The 14,708-nt window shown below is 36.3% G+C and overlaps 1 long non-coding RNA gene across 1 annotated transcript; it reads right to left on the bottom strand.

Annotated features, from left to right (window-relative positions):
• Positions 1-7,444: 7,444 nt before the first annotated feature.
• LOC147511045 (uncharacterized) lies at positions 7,445-8,005 on the bottom strand. Its single transcript, XR_015216913.1, has 3 exons — positions 7,934-8,005; positions 7,754-7,852; positions 7,445-7,665 (listed from the first exon to the last, which is right to left on the bottom strand). It is a non-coding gene; the product is annotated as an uncharacterized LOC147511045 (long non-coding RNA).
• Between the last annotated feature and the right edge of the window lie 6,703 nt (positions 8,006-14,708).

The raw sequence follows: 14,708 nt of genomic DNA on the forward strand, positions 1-14,708 counted from the left end.
GTTGTCAAAGATTATATAACGTTGTTTGTCATTATCTAATTATGATTTGACGTGAGTAGTGTGTAATATATATATATATATTGGGCTTTGATTGTGGACTATGGACTGTTTAATTGTGCTACATTTTATGTTGTAAACTGTATGGACAAATCAAATGCTAAAATGCTGTGAAAGCTTGTATAAATTTGGTTGTCATTTATCTAATTAAGATTTGACGTGGATATTGTGACACTATGTAATATGTGGGATATATATATTGAATGCAATAGTTTTGGAGACATAGATTTATATAAACGCTCCATTATTATATATGTGAGATGCTACTATGAGGTAGTATAGTATTTGTGGATATTTTTCCACGGGATTATGGCTTAGTGCAATAATATATTGGCACGTGAAAGAATGAAAGTGGTTATGAGATATAATTAAGATATTTCTAAATATTGTGGCTTAGTGCAATAATGTATTTGACATGCACGTGATATAGTGAAGTTATTATGAGTCATAAATGTATGACACTTGAATAAATTACGTAACGAAAATCCTAGAACCTAGCTACCACAACTCATGTGATTGGCCCTTCTGGCGTTTCAGTTAATCTGAATGGCCTTCGGGCGTAAGTAATGTGATTGGCCCTTCTGGCGTTTCAGTTAATCTGAATGGCCTTCGGGCGTAAGTAATGTGATTGGCCCTTCTGGCGTTTCAGTTAATCTGAATGGCCTTCGGGCGTAAGTAATGTGATTGGCCCTCCCCGCATTTCAAGAAAAAAGTGAATGGCCCTCCTCCCGCGTAAGTCGAATAGTGGCTTGATTATTCCGTTCACAAAATAGAACGAGATGCGCGATATTTTATGCCGAATAGTGGCATTACTTACATAATTGCTTCCGTGTGAAGATTTACCTGGTGTGTGACATCCCGCTCAGGGTGGTTACGCACGGAGTGGTTCATTATGTAAGGGGAGGCATGTGGATGTACATGTTCGGCGTTGGGTAGCGATTGTGGTAGCCAGGGAAACTAGGTAAGACATAGATACGACGTGATTTTAGGGACACACAAAGAAAGTCTAAATTAATATAATTATGGTAATATGTTGGTAAATGATATATCTTTAGATAGATGATTGTATATGATTTGGCTGGTTAGTATTTTAGTTAGAACCTAAGGCGCCTCGTGGAGGAACTAAATGCATTTTTATTATGCGTATGGCATGTTGTATTAGTTGTTGGAAGTTAAGGCGCCTAAGTGGAGGAACTACCTGCCTAGATTATTGTACTTAAGTATGTTATATTAGTCGTTGAAAGTTAAGGCACCTCGGTGGAGGAACTAACTGCCGTATGGATTATGTATATATTTGTATAAGTATATGTTGTTTTTAGAGCTACTCACACCAAAGATTTTTATAATGTCAACTGATTTGCATGTTTGTTTATCGGGTGTGTTCATTCAATGAACATAGTTGATAAGTTTTGACAGGTTTAGTGTTGAAGAAGAGTGGTTGCTACTTGTGGTTTGCGTTAGCGTTGCATCTTAGGATTTGTTTTGTTTTCCCTTGAGGTGATATAGAATTTCAGTCTAGACAATGTTTTTGTATTTCATTTGTAAATTTTATTAAAGAGTTATTGAAAGGAGAGTTGTAATTAGAAATGTTAGGATTTACATTTTCGATAGGGAAGTAATTCCTACCGCTTTAATATGAGAAAGATTCTCATTTTAATTAGAAGTGCTAAATTTAATTGGGGAAGAATTCTTGTTTTAATAGGTGAAAGATTCTTATTTTTAAGTAGAAGTGCTAGAGTTTCCTTTTTCAATAAGGAATGAATTTACGTTTTAATAGGATATGCCGTGGAGTTTTAATAGAGTTCCAAACATACCTTTTGTGCGAACTTTATTTAATATTAAGATATAGATATCGATATAATAGATAGATATATAGATTGTTAGAAAAAGAACTACAAATGAAATGAAATCAATTGATCAAATGTCACTCAAATTGTCTCAACTCAAGCCTAAATGGTTTAAGTTACTAAAATTATAGAGTGCGCTTTTGAAGGGAGGCTTTGTGTTTAACTTTTTAATTAGTTTTTCTTATCTTTTTCTGGTAAGATCCTTTTAATTAGTTGAAGAAAAGAGTTACGAGGTATGAGGAGGAAGGTGTAAGCAGGTGAGTCCAAACATGATTGTTGAGAACTTGAGATAATAAACCAAACAACCCTAGCCTGGATAGCCAAATTCCTCATCGTCGAACTGATCCCCTAAGTCATCAATTGGAGCATCAAACAATTAGTGAGAAACGTACGTAAAAGAGTAAACAACCAAGGAAACTGGGTCTGGTGAGAGAAAAAGTGGCTTCGGTGGTACATAATACATTTTTTGATAAGGAAACAATTGAGTTGATTGAATGTCTATCAAGCCCTAAACAAAAGGGGGTTGGTTAGATTTTGAATCAAAATTCACATCAGCAAACAACAGAGTACTATATGTCCCACGCTGCACTACAACCCACCCATGCTGCATTTATAAAACCGCGCATAAGAAAGCCCAAGCCCACGCAACAACTTGATAAACCTCTTGCACATTACTATAAATTTCAAGGCAGGTCGCGTATAAAAAAAGCCCAAGCCCGCAGGACACTTGATAAACTGTGTGGGCCGAACGGAAAAAAACCCATGCACCACGTAGCTTTTATAAAACCGCTTCATACATTTGCTGAAACACCAACCTTGACACCAAATAAAACCCCAATTGCAGGTGTCTGATAAGTACCCAAAAGTGTATTATGAAACCCCGTTGAGACATATAAATTTGGTTAACTATGTGTTTAATAATCATGAAATAAATATGTTTTCATACTTTTGCAGGTATTCGCAGTAGACATGGAAATATGGTTTAAACCTGCGATAAAGCACGAGGAACGACATATATATGAAAGCTTCAAAATCCACACAGAAGCATCAAACTTCCGAAGCTCCTACCTCTTGAACTAGGACTCCGAATGTGACAAGTGAAGCCGCCGCACAATCGTATGAATGAACTCTACGCATAGGCGGGAAGTTGTAAAATTGCCCAAAGACCGGACCGCCACTGGACTGCACATAGGACCCCAACTATACGGGCCCGCAAGATTGGATGAGTCATCAATCATGGAGCATATCAAGACAAAAATGACAAATTATTGGTGCAAATTTGACACCTTGCATGTAATTAATTAGATTAGGTGTTAATAGTGAAAAAAATGCAAGGTGCCACTTTGTTTTAATGTGGTGAATAAAAATGAAGTAAATGTGGTTTGATGTTTCACATGAGAGAAAATGAGATGTCTCTCAAATGAAGGACAAAACAAAACAAGGGGGACACTCCATTTACTCTCTTGACTTATTTTCCTTACCTTGTATTATTTTAGTTCCTTAGTCATTTTTATTATTTAGTTTTAGTTTTTATAAGAAAAGCTTGGAATAGTTTTAATGGAGAAAAACTTTGGTTTTCTTCTAGAAAATAAATAAAAAGCAAGTGAGTTTAGTTAGTTTTTCTTCTTCCTCTTCCTCTCTCTCTTTTTGTTCTTCTAGTTTGTAATCCTTTATCCCAAGGATCGATCATGAGCTAACTTCCCTTTTGGGGAGTTAATCCAACTCATGTGAGGGAAAATAATTGTTGTTGGCTTGGTAGGTTGTTAGGAAGAACAACTAGACCTACATCCTATCCCAAAATGATAGTTGGTGTAGTGTCTAGTTAGGAATCAAGTAATGAGCGTAGAGATAAGTCATTGCTTGATTCCAATTGCTAACATGTATGAGTTTAGAAATGAGCCATACATGTTAGGGATCAAGTTTTCTTCCATTAGGGCTTGTCTATGAGTCTAGGAAGAATCAAATGAACATTTTCAAATCAACAACTAAATGTTATTTTCACATGAGGAGGATTAGCTCTCCATCTTTTATTTAGTAAATTGTATTTTGTCTTAGTTGCATATTTCGAATCTTAATGTTTTTCTTTAATGTTTGTGTAGGAAAGAAACATAGTATTAATATAAACTTACTCACTAGTTCCCTAAGAGTAACAACCAAGTTGTAGTTGTCCTAACCTTTATGTTGGTTCGATCCTTACTTCAACTTTACGAACGCGAAGATCGTGAGTAAGGAACTTTGAATTCGCTCTTTCGCCAAATTAAAGAGTCAAATCTCTAACGTAGTAAAAAGCTAATATCAGTGCCAACTAGCAAAGTCGGTAAAACCTTTGGATGATGATACCAGAGGTCTGGGGCTCGAACCCTGCCAGCATCAAAGAGTTACTGATCTCATTTAAAACAGGCTTGCCAATAAAAATAAATAAATAAAACCCCAATTGGTGCCAAGGTTGCTAGTATTTTGATATTGATGAATGGTGTTTTTTCATCTTCAGGAGAGATACATGTTGATGAAAACACCAAACCAAACACCAAATCGGTCAAAATTTGGTGTTTGGTTTGGTGTTGTATCAAATCTCTCCCGCGGTTTTGGAAAAATCACGCGGTTTTTCGAACACCGTATGGGTTTAGGTTAGACAGTGGGCTTCTATGGCGCTGATTTGCGAAAACCGCATGGGCTTGGGCTTGGGCTAGACTGTGGGATTCAATGACGCAGTTTTGCAAAAACCACGCGTTGTTTACAACACTGTGTGCTCTAAATGAAAAAACGGGTAAAAAACGGCTATATTTTCTTTCACTATAAATTGAAGCACTCACACAATAGGTTTTACACTCACGTCTGTTCTCCACTCTCTACTCTCTACTCTAAACCACAATGACTAGTGAAGAGCTAAAAACAAAATCTAGAGGGGCTTCATAGATACAAGAAGAAGATGTTGCTCTCACCAATAGTTGGCTACAAGTTAGTCAAAATGGTGTAGTAGGAAATGAGCAAAAATTAAACGAATTTTGGAGTAGGATTCTAAATGCATTTCATGTAAATCTAAGAAGAGTGACCGAATGCAACTTCACGGGCATGAAACACCGTTGGACTCTCATTCAAGATAATATCAACAAGCTCCATGCTATTCTTTCTAAGATTCAAGCATCTCCTCCAAGTGGCTATAATGACAATATGATTGTAAGTATTTACTTTTTATTAGTTATTTTGATTCACAAATACATTTTTCAATTCTAATTTAGTTTTTTCTTAATTGGTGGGTTGAGGAAGCAATAAATGCATATGGGATGCATAATGGGGTTTGGAAGTGGATGCAATGCTATAATATAGTGAAAAGCTCACCCAAATGGAAGAGGCTACAATTGAGAAATAAATTGCAACCCACTAAAAAGTCGAAGTCAAACAGTGGGGAATGAGATCGAGGTTTATCAGTTCCAATATCAACTGCGACAACTCAACCAATGGATTATAATCCATACCAAGTTGATGGGCTTGAGGATAGGCATATTGGAAAGAAAGAAGAAAAGAGAAGAAGGCAAAAAAAAGAAAGAAGAAGGTGATTCTAAAGTGGAGGAATCCGCTAAGAAAATTGATGATTTTATTGTGGAACTTTCTAAAACCACCAAAGAAGGCAATGAATTGAAAGCTCAAAAACAATTGAAGAAAGATGAGATGGAATCTGAAAAACTTCAATTAAAGAAAAAGGTGATAGATTAGAAGCTCCAAATCCAAAAAGAAAAACTTCAATTGAAGAAAGATGCGCTCTGAGTTCGAGAAGATGAAAATGATGCTAAAATACTAAGAATGAAATTAGAAGGATTACCCAAAGATGAGCGCGAAATTTGGCAACTCAAAAAGGTATAAATTTTACAAAAAATGAATAATCGAGTTGCCAATATCACTGGTAATAGTCAAAGTAGTGTATAGTCTAAATGATTTACTTCCTACTTATGTATTTTAATTTATGACGTACTTTAATTTAAGTTTGTACTTTGATTTTAATTATAATGTACTTTAATTGAATATTTTCTTTTAATTTGAGTTACCTTAATTTAAAGTTGATACTTTTTATCATTCTAAAAAAAATTCGACAGAGTCTACTTTGTATTTTCAAAATTCTCATATACACAAATTTTTTTATAAAACCACAAATACATAGAAATAAACTTGAAACACAAATACATAAAAATTGAAATGATAAATAAACACAAAGTCCAAATAGAAATAGAAATCAATACTGACCACACCTATTCCACAAATGCTCGACCAAGTCATTCTTCAATCTATCATTAACAACTTTTGAACGAACCCTCTCGACGCCAAATGCCCAACGAGATAGAACAAAGTGGCATTCATCTTCAGATGCACCTTCTCTACTTGGCATTTCATAATCAGGAATATACTGTAGGATATCTATTTCGCGTTCATCTTCCACAATCATATTGTGTAAAATGATGCAAGCCCTCATAACAGTAGCCATGGTCTCCAAATACCATAACTTGCATGGGATTCGCTAAAATAGCCCAATGCGACTGCAATATACCAAATGCCCGTTCTATGTCTTTTCTAGCAGCTTTTTGCTTTTTGGCAAAATATTTGTCTTGTGCAACAGTCGGCTTAGAAATCATTTGAATCAAGGTGGCATAATTATGACTAGCCATTAGGCCGGCCCATGGTCGGATTGTTACATTATATGTGTTTAATAATGTATTACTGCCAACATAGGAATATGTGATTCGTTTGGTATAATCAATTTAAAGAAAAAACAGGATGCTTGTTAAAGACCGTTCTAAAAATTAAGTTAATATTCATTCAATATTTCGCTAATCTCGGGAGTTGGGGGACATGGAAGGACCAGCTACTGATGTTCATCCATCTTCAATCTCCACTACTACAGAAAATCTCATATACTACTGTTATTTACAGTGGTAAAAAGCCTTTAGCCACTGTTTTCATACCGTGGTAACAACCACTGTGACAAATACTTCTAACAAAACCGTGGGAAAAAGTATCTCTTATATACTACGGTTTTGAGTAAAACAGTGGTATTAGGATTTACAAACTGTGGTTAATAGTCCAAAAAGTTTGCTCTTATATTTACAAACCGTGGGAAATAGTGATGATATATACGATGGTTGGATACAAACCGTGGGTTATATAAACTGATTATACCTCGGTTCTTATCAAACCGTGGTGTATAGTCATTACAAATTGTGGGTTATATAAACTGCTTATACGTCGGTTCTTATCAAACCGTGGTTTATAGTTTTTTTTTTAAAAATAAAAACCTAATTATTTGATTCTAATCATATTCATTCAACATGCAACCTGCCCATTTTCACCATATATATCAACACTGGATTTAAAAACACATTGCTCAAATAAACAATTCATAGTGCAACACAAACAAAAGAAATAAATTTACACATCCAACAAAAAGACATTGAGTTGCTAAAAGAATTTTGAACTTTTTTGAGTCATCAGTAATGAAAGAAACATCCAAATTTACTTGTTATATCAAAATAATAATAACCTAACTTGTTGCATCAATAAAAAAAAACAATCTATTTGTCTATCTAAAATATCAAAAAAAAAAAAAATGGTGAGACCAAGCACCACACCTTAACTGGAAAGGGTCAAAACCTAGCTAAGACTCGACACTTGGCTCGAACGCTCCATTATGCTGGATGAATCTAAGAATTTCAACTCGAACAACATCAAGTTCCTCTTGTGTGTATGTATCTTTGAGGGATAGATTTGTCATCTGCACGATCAAAGATAAAAAAGTATATAATAACTAAATAATTAAGAGTAACACAAAATAGAGAATGCTAGTGTATGATGAATTATACCTTATTTTCAAAAGAATTATCTGAACAAGCTTCCATTATTTCTCTCATAAACTTCATTACGTAATACCCACACTCTTTACTACCAGGTTGGTACGGGCCCTAAGTACAAACATGGAAAATATTCATAAGTATATATTTTTCCAAACACACAGTATGTATGCATAAGAATTTGTTTATTACCATAATCTTCTCCCACTTCACTGGACCTTTACTTCTTTTCCCTTCAAATCTTTCTATTTTCATGACCGCACTTCAAAATAAGATCAATGTAACCTAATTAGCAAGTAAAAGATAAGCACGTAATGATCTAATTATTTCATATACATACACAATCATGACAAACCTGTTAAAATAGATATCCATATCATTAGATGGTAGATTATGCATCGAATCCAACCAATTAAAAGTCATTCGCGATAAATTAATAGCAATCAAAACCCAATGTCCACTACAAAAAGATCAGAGGCATGTGTGGTTAAAAAAGAAAAATTAAACATTAAAACTTTAATATACATTCCAATGAAAATGAATATCTAAGATTTACGATAACACCAACAATGAAATTTTGCAGATATTCTAACATCATGTATACCACCAAAATAGCAGCATCTAACCAACCCATGTTACATACATCCATTATATCGCTTTTCTCCATAATGAAACTACCCATATTATCTCCAAACAATTCTCCTCCTACTGGAAAATGTATCGAACCTTGGTCCCCTGGAAGCGCCATATTGAGGAATCCCACAAACGAATCTATTGCACCTTGATTATGACTATCACTAGTTTGATTTTTACTTCCCTAAATTAAAAATTCAGAACAACCAATTATTAAAAGAGAAGCCAAATTCAGAAATCGATCATATAACTTCATATTAAAGAATCTTGTTATTTACCTCAATGTCGCCTTTATAATAGACATGGTCCTTTGGCCAAGGAACTTGTGTGCCAAGAGCATCTGCGACATATCTAAGCTCCTCATTCACTTGTAAAGGAAGAGCAAGACGGACAAATCTTCTTCAAACAAGCGATACAACCGCAACACCTAATATTATTGAGTCCCAAAGGGTAACCGTGAATTTCTTTTCGTTTATTTCCCTCAGATACCAAGCCTTCAAAGAATAATATTTGTTCGGCCAACCGCAGCCAAATAACATTCTTTTTCCTATATAAATGTCTAAGTATCATAATAAGCACACAACATTATATTTTAATAACATATTACGTGTAAACTACAATTTACCTCCCCTAGACCAAATGTTTGACCATGTGTTTTCTTATTTGCCTTGTTCACATGATCAAATTGAGCCAAATTACACTCTAGGCCCTACAATTGACGTATAAATTTTTGAACCATTTTAAAATTATATATATAACGTGTAAAACACTATTTACCTCTCCTGGACAAGATGTTGGACCCTGAAATGATGTTTGACCCCGTGTTTTATTCTTATTTACCTTGTTCACACGATCAGATTGAGCCAAATTACACTCTAGGCCCTACAATTGAAGTATAAATCTTAGAACCACGCAACATTATTAAAATTATATATATCACGTGTAAAATGCTATTTGCCTGTCCTAGACCAGATGTTAGCCTCGAAAATGGTGTTTGACCTTCTTGTGTTTTATTATTTGCTTTGTTACCATGATCTGCTTTGGGCTTTGATGGAGGTTGGGCTGCCTTCCCATTTTTTTTCAGCTATTAGTCAGAAAAATAAAATTTGTAATTAGAAGGTAGGAATGCATAAAATGGTTGGGTCAAACTGTTGTTGCACAAACACTAGATGCAACGATGAATGATGCACAAATAGATGGCAGGTTACCAATAAAAAAAAATAAAAGAAACATTCACAGTAGTAACTTACTTGCTGAGCATTTTTTACTAGTCTACCAGATTGATGTTTGCCAGATGAGTGTATCGTCTGATCAATATTGACACTCGTATTGCTGTTTGAAGAGATTTTTTCAGATGGTAAGGAGTTATCTTTGTCCTCCAACCTTCTCGACTCTATCCAACAAGAACCTAACGCCTTCTCCCCAAGACGGTAGTTTTGGTCCCGTTAACTCTTGAATTGTTGATTCCAACTTTGTAACATGTTCCTTTGAGCCACGTTTGTTAACATGGAAATATGTGGTGGGGGTGATCCCCTTTCCAACTGCTCGAGTGCGACCAGGATGCTCGGGTGTGCCCAATGCTAGAGTTAAGATGTCTTGACTTCCTTCAATAACTACCTTTCCCTCCTCTACTTCCTTAGTCAGCACATCCTTCAATTAAGTTTTGAAGTAAACAAGGATTTAGCAAATCCAAATCACAACAAGCATTCATGTCTAACATTAAAACATAATAATAAACGATTAGAAAACTTACAGTCTTTTCAGCCACTCTTTCCGTAGCTACTTCAATATATTTTCCTTTTTTTAAGTAAGCTCTTTTCCATATTGAAGGCCTTCGATTTTTTCCATTAAAGGATGGTCCCAACTCTTTTTTCTATGGTTACAAAATAATCACGCAAACGACAGGGTTAATACGATGCATGTCTTCGAAACTCTTGGTTGAAGGTTTATCATACCCAAACAAATTAACAAAGTGCCTACATGTATAAATGTTGAGACAGACAATGTACTCACCAATTGTTCTCCAATATCGCCAAATCCCGCCTTGCCCGGCCCCGTGGTTATATACTTTTGCTGCTCGCCGCTGTGAATTAAGTTTGCTAATTTCCTGGAAAACATGGAATTAGTCATCTTTAGGAATAAAAAACAATATATGGGTTTAATGTGATTGGATGTCTTTAATAATCAAGGAATTAATTATCACAGCACACGTCAAAGGCAATTTGGGGAGGTCACATTCCTATTAACAACCTAGGTTGGCACACAATCCTAGACTATCAAAGGGGTTGCCTGAGTTCAGATGTGCGAAAATACCGCTTGTAGATGACATCCTATGACAGCAGCAATTTGGGGAGGTCACATTCCTATTAACAGACAAGTAAAGAATTTTTAGAGAACCAACTATTAAAAGTTGCTTACTGTGGTTCATGGGTTTGTGCATACAGTGATTGCCATGTTGTTAGGGCCTATATTGACAACATTCATTGTGTTGACTGGAGAACAAAAGAGTGAATGAGACATTTCGAGGCTTAGTCACATGATTTTCATGACTTAATGTTGGCGACATATGTATTTTCTTTGGTGTAAGCAGTAGTGAAATATGGAGGACACCACTTTTTCGTTTCTGCCTTTTGTTCCGAGTCTATATTTTGCGTGTAACTCTGTTCCCTTCCCCTGTAAGTGTTGTCAGAGGCTGGACACATACAGGAACTCTCCTTAGCGGCTTCCTTATAAGAGGGGAACTTCCCATTTGGTCAACTATAGTGTAGTTTCTGATTTGATGTCACTGTTAAGATTTTCTCTCGCGTAAGACCCGGAAAAGACAAGAAAGAAAGAACACATAATCAGACTAAAAGGCAGCAAATTAGCCTATATAGTCTGACCAGTTTGATTAATGGAACTAACCGATGCAGGAAGTCACTACTTAGCACTAACCTTAGCAGTAGGAACTAACCGATGCATGAAGTCACTACTTAGCACTAGCAGCAGAAGGTTCTATTTACATAGCAGTAGTAGCTACCCTACAAGGAATGCATATATAAAGATAGCAGTCACTATCCATAGCTCCAACTCTAGCTCGTCATTCAAGCTCTGACAAGACCTCAGCTTTAGCTCTGTTATCCTTGTTCCGAGCATTTCCTGAAAGTCGACTACAAGTTATAAATCAGAGGGGGGAAGGCAGGTGAAGTCCTTTCCTCTGAAACTGGCAATGCCCTGGATTTCATCGAAACTGGAAGGAGAATCAAAGGTAAGCCAAAGCTTTCCGCATAACGTCACTACCCGTTCCCTATAAGCCATAGCTCCTCACTCTTCACTGACACAACTATAGCTCCTAACTCTCCTCTGCCTAGCTCCAACTCTCACTCGTCATAATAGTTTCATTTCGTTCTCTGTTGCAAACAAAATTTTAGTGAGCTTACGCTTGGGGCCCTGTAACTAATTAAAGCTTAGAATATAATGGAAGAGCGACTTCAGGGAAAAACATTACTTGAAGCAGCTGTAAACAGATGAGACCTACTAAAGTTCTAATTTTAAGGAAATATTTTATACAACTTATATTTAACAACAGTTAGCAACACGAGTAATTCATGACTGATTTCAGGATGGAAGAGCGGTTTTCAGGGAAAATAATTTACTGAAAACTGGTCGTAGACCAAATTAAACCTAAAATGTTCTCTATGAAAGGGAAATACTTACCCATGTAATTTAACAGTTAACTGGCAGAGCCCTTAATAGATAGGCATATCTGCACCTATAGCTTGAGATGATTTGGCCCAAACAGACCATGAATTACTGAATTCCAATCGGGCAAAGATGAAAAGAGAGGTCTTAAAGGGCAATAAAGTTTCCAGTTGGCTATCCAAGGGTAGGATGCACACCGCCACCTACAGACTTAAGGATACTAAGAAAACTTGATGTTCGTAATGAAGGGCGGACTAAGAAGACTTGATGTTCGAATGACATTTAAGGATACTAAGAAGACTTGATGTTTAGAACGTACTTTGATACTAAGAAGACTTCACCGGGTAATGTCATTAAATGCAAAACCGATGGATTAGCCCCTCGAGTCCTCGCCAGAGCGGGTGCCGTATCATGTGAAAGGAAAGAAATTTGGCGCTGGTGGGAGTCTTAGTGACTAGACTTGGACAGGTTACTTCCTTTCAAGCCGAAAGTGTATTGCTATTGTTTTGGCAAAAGAAATCTTCGAGATGCACCGAATAGAATTTGGATAGAGGCGATTCACATGCGCAGCGCAGTCAAAGCTTTTAATGGGAATGCCATTCCATGGACACTAAGAGCTAGATAGATGCAAGCAACTAGGAACATACAGGACTGGAAGTTATTTACTCGGCTTTTCTATAACTTTGCCCCTGTTATGTTCTCCATTTTGATTGTCCATAAAATTATGGGCAAATCATTGTCACTTAAGTAGTACCATCCCTTCCACATCAACAAGAGCCTCTACTACCTTTACAAAGACTCTCTTTCTCTTTGGTCCATCTGGCCTGAAAGAGTGAAGGCCATTACGAACAGCTCCGAAGGGATCAGCGCCCGCTTGTCCTAAAGGCTAACATCATCAGCCCCGACTCACGAGGCTTAATTGTTCTTCGAACGATAAGTAGCTCTAGACCCTGACCCAAGAAGTTGTAATCAATCCAACTTTTAGCTGATGTCATAGTAGAAGAATTGGAGTTTATCCTTCATTCATGACATCCACATTCGTACAACAGCCATTCTAAAACCTGAAAAGCTAAGTTTATTTGCACCTTCAATAGGAATTTCTGTTGTAGAACCACCTACCAAGTCCCTCAACTACCCCCGTTCTAGTACCAGAAAATATTCCAAATATGTAGTATACCAAAAAGATAAACATAGCCCTAACGAGAGTCTATTCTTCTCACTTTTTCCAATTGTAGGTTAAGAACTCAACCTCAGGAAAAGGAAGACTAAGAAAAAACAGAGTATAGGTTCCACTACATTTTTATTTTCCTTTTTAGATAGAAAATTACTGGGTGATGTTCACAGCCATCACAAGTTACACATACCAGCAGCGCCAAGAGCATTGACACTATCTGGATGAGTTTTTCAAGTAAACCCGAAGGCTATTAGGTTAATTAGCATAGACAAGCATCCGAGCCTCGCTAAATGGTGTATGTGAACCGATACTAAAAGTACCACTCACGCTTTGGCGGACTTCGACTTGAATGGGAAGTTCTTCACAAAGAGCTTCTCATGTTAACCTGTTTCAGAGTACAAACGTCAATGTCATTGCCGTTATAATGATGAAAATATCAAACATCAACGGCTTCTACAAATCAATCACTCCAACTTCGGAAACTCCTATTGGTGGACTTAAAAGAAAAAAACATTTAATGAAAGTCACAAGAAAGACTGCTTGACTTATACCAGAGTATGGTAGCAATTAGAATCCATTGCTCCGATACGACTTAAGAATCCAACTAAACTATTTCTTCTTCCTACCACCAGCTTTTGATTTCCGAAATATTTTGCCCCATATTCTTTCTTGAGCGACTCCGAAATAGTAGGTCGGATACTGAATCTATGATATTTGGAACGAAGAGACAGAATATAAAAACTACTAATCATTAGTATGAAAATGAGAATGAAAAAAGCAAAAATGAATACCAAATTACTAAAGAGACTACCAAATTACTATGAATATCTAGCAAGCGTCTAGACTCGTGAGACTCTCCCCCAGACTATGACTAAAGAGACTACCAAATTACTACCCACACCCGCACCCGATAGAAAATCCAGTAGAAAGTAAGAGCACATGGGCTGAGGTTTTAGAGAAGAAGGCAATAGGAAGTATCAGAAGATAGAATGCTTGTTAACCATAAATGAATACAATTATCCAAAACCAATCAAACTAACAAAAATAAGTTATCCTAACCTGAAATTTTGGTGTCAGTCTTGACTTCACAAATCTTTCCCAATCTTCTTGTCTAATATTTTTCTCGTGTTTTTTAGGCGGCTTCAAAAGCTTTTCAGGTTGATCTTTGTAGGGAGTGATATAGTACCTAGTCAACCGACTCTTGAATTCTTTCCATTTCTCACCAATATCGGAGACAACACCCTTCTTTTCGTCTTCTGTCAAGTTGAATTTGGCCTATAAAAAAAGAATAAGCTATAAAGTTACAATAACCTAAGACTAATTAGACAATTAATAGTACAACTGGAGCTATTTACCTTTATAGTATCCCATAACAAGTCTCTCACTTCATCTCCGACAGCATGCCAACATCATGCCAATTTTCATAATCAACAATAGAGATTCGGGACTCTGCTAACAAACCAGAGTAGCTTGCCAAAT

The sequence above is a fragment of the Coptis chinensis genome, chromosome 3 (genome assembly GCF_015680905.1).
Source record: "Coptis chinensis isolate HL-2020 chromosome 3, ASM1568090v1, whole genome shotgun sequence".
In the NCBI taxonomy this organism is placed as follows: Eukaryota; Viridiplantae; Streptophyta; class Magnoliopsida; order Ranunculales; family Ranunculaceae; genus Coptis; species Coptis chinensis.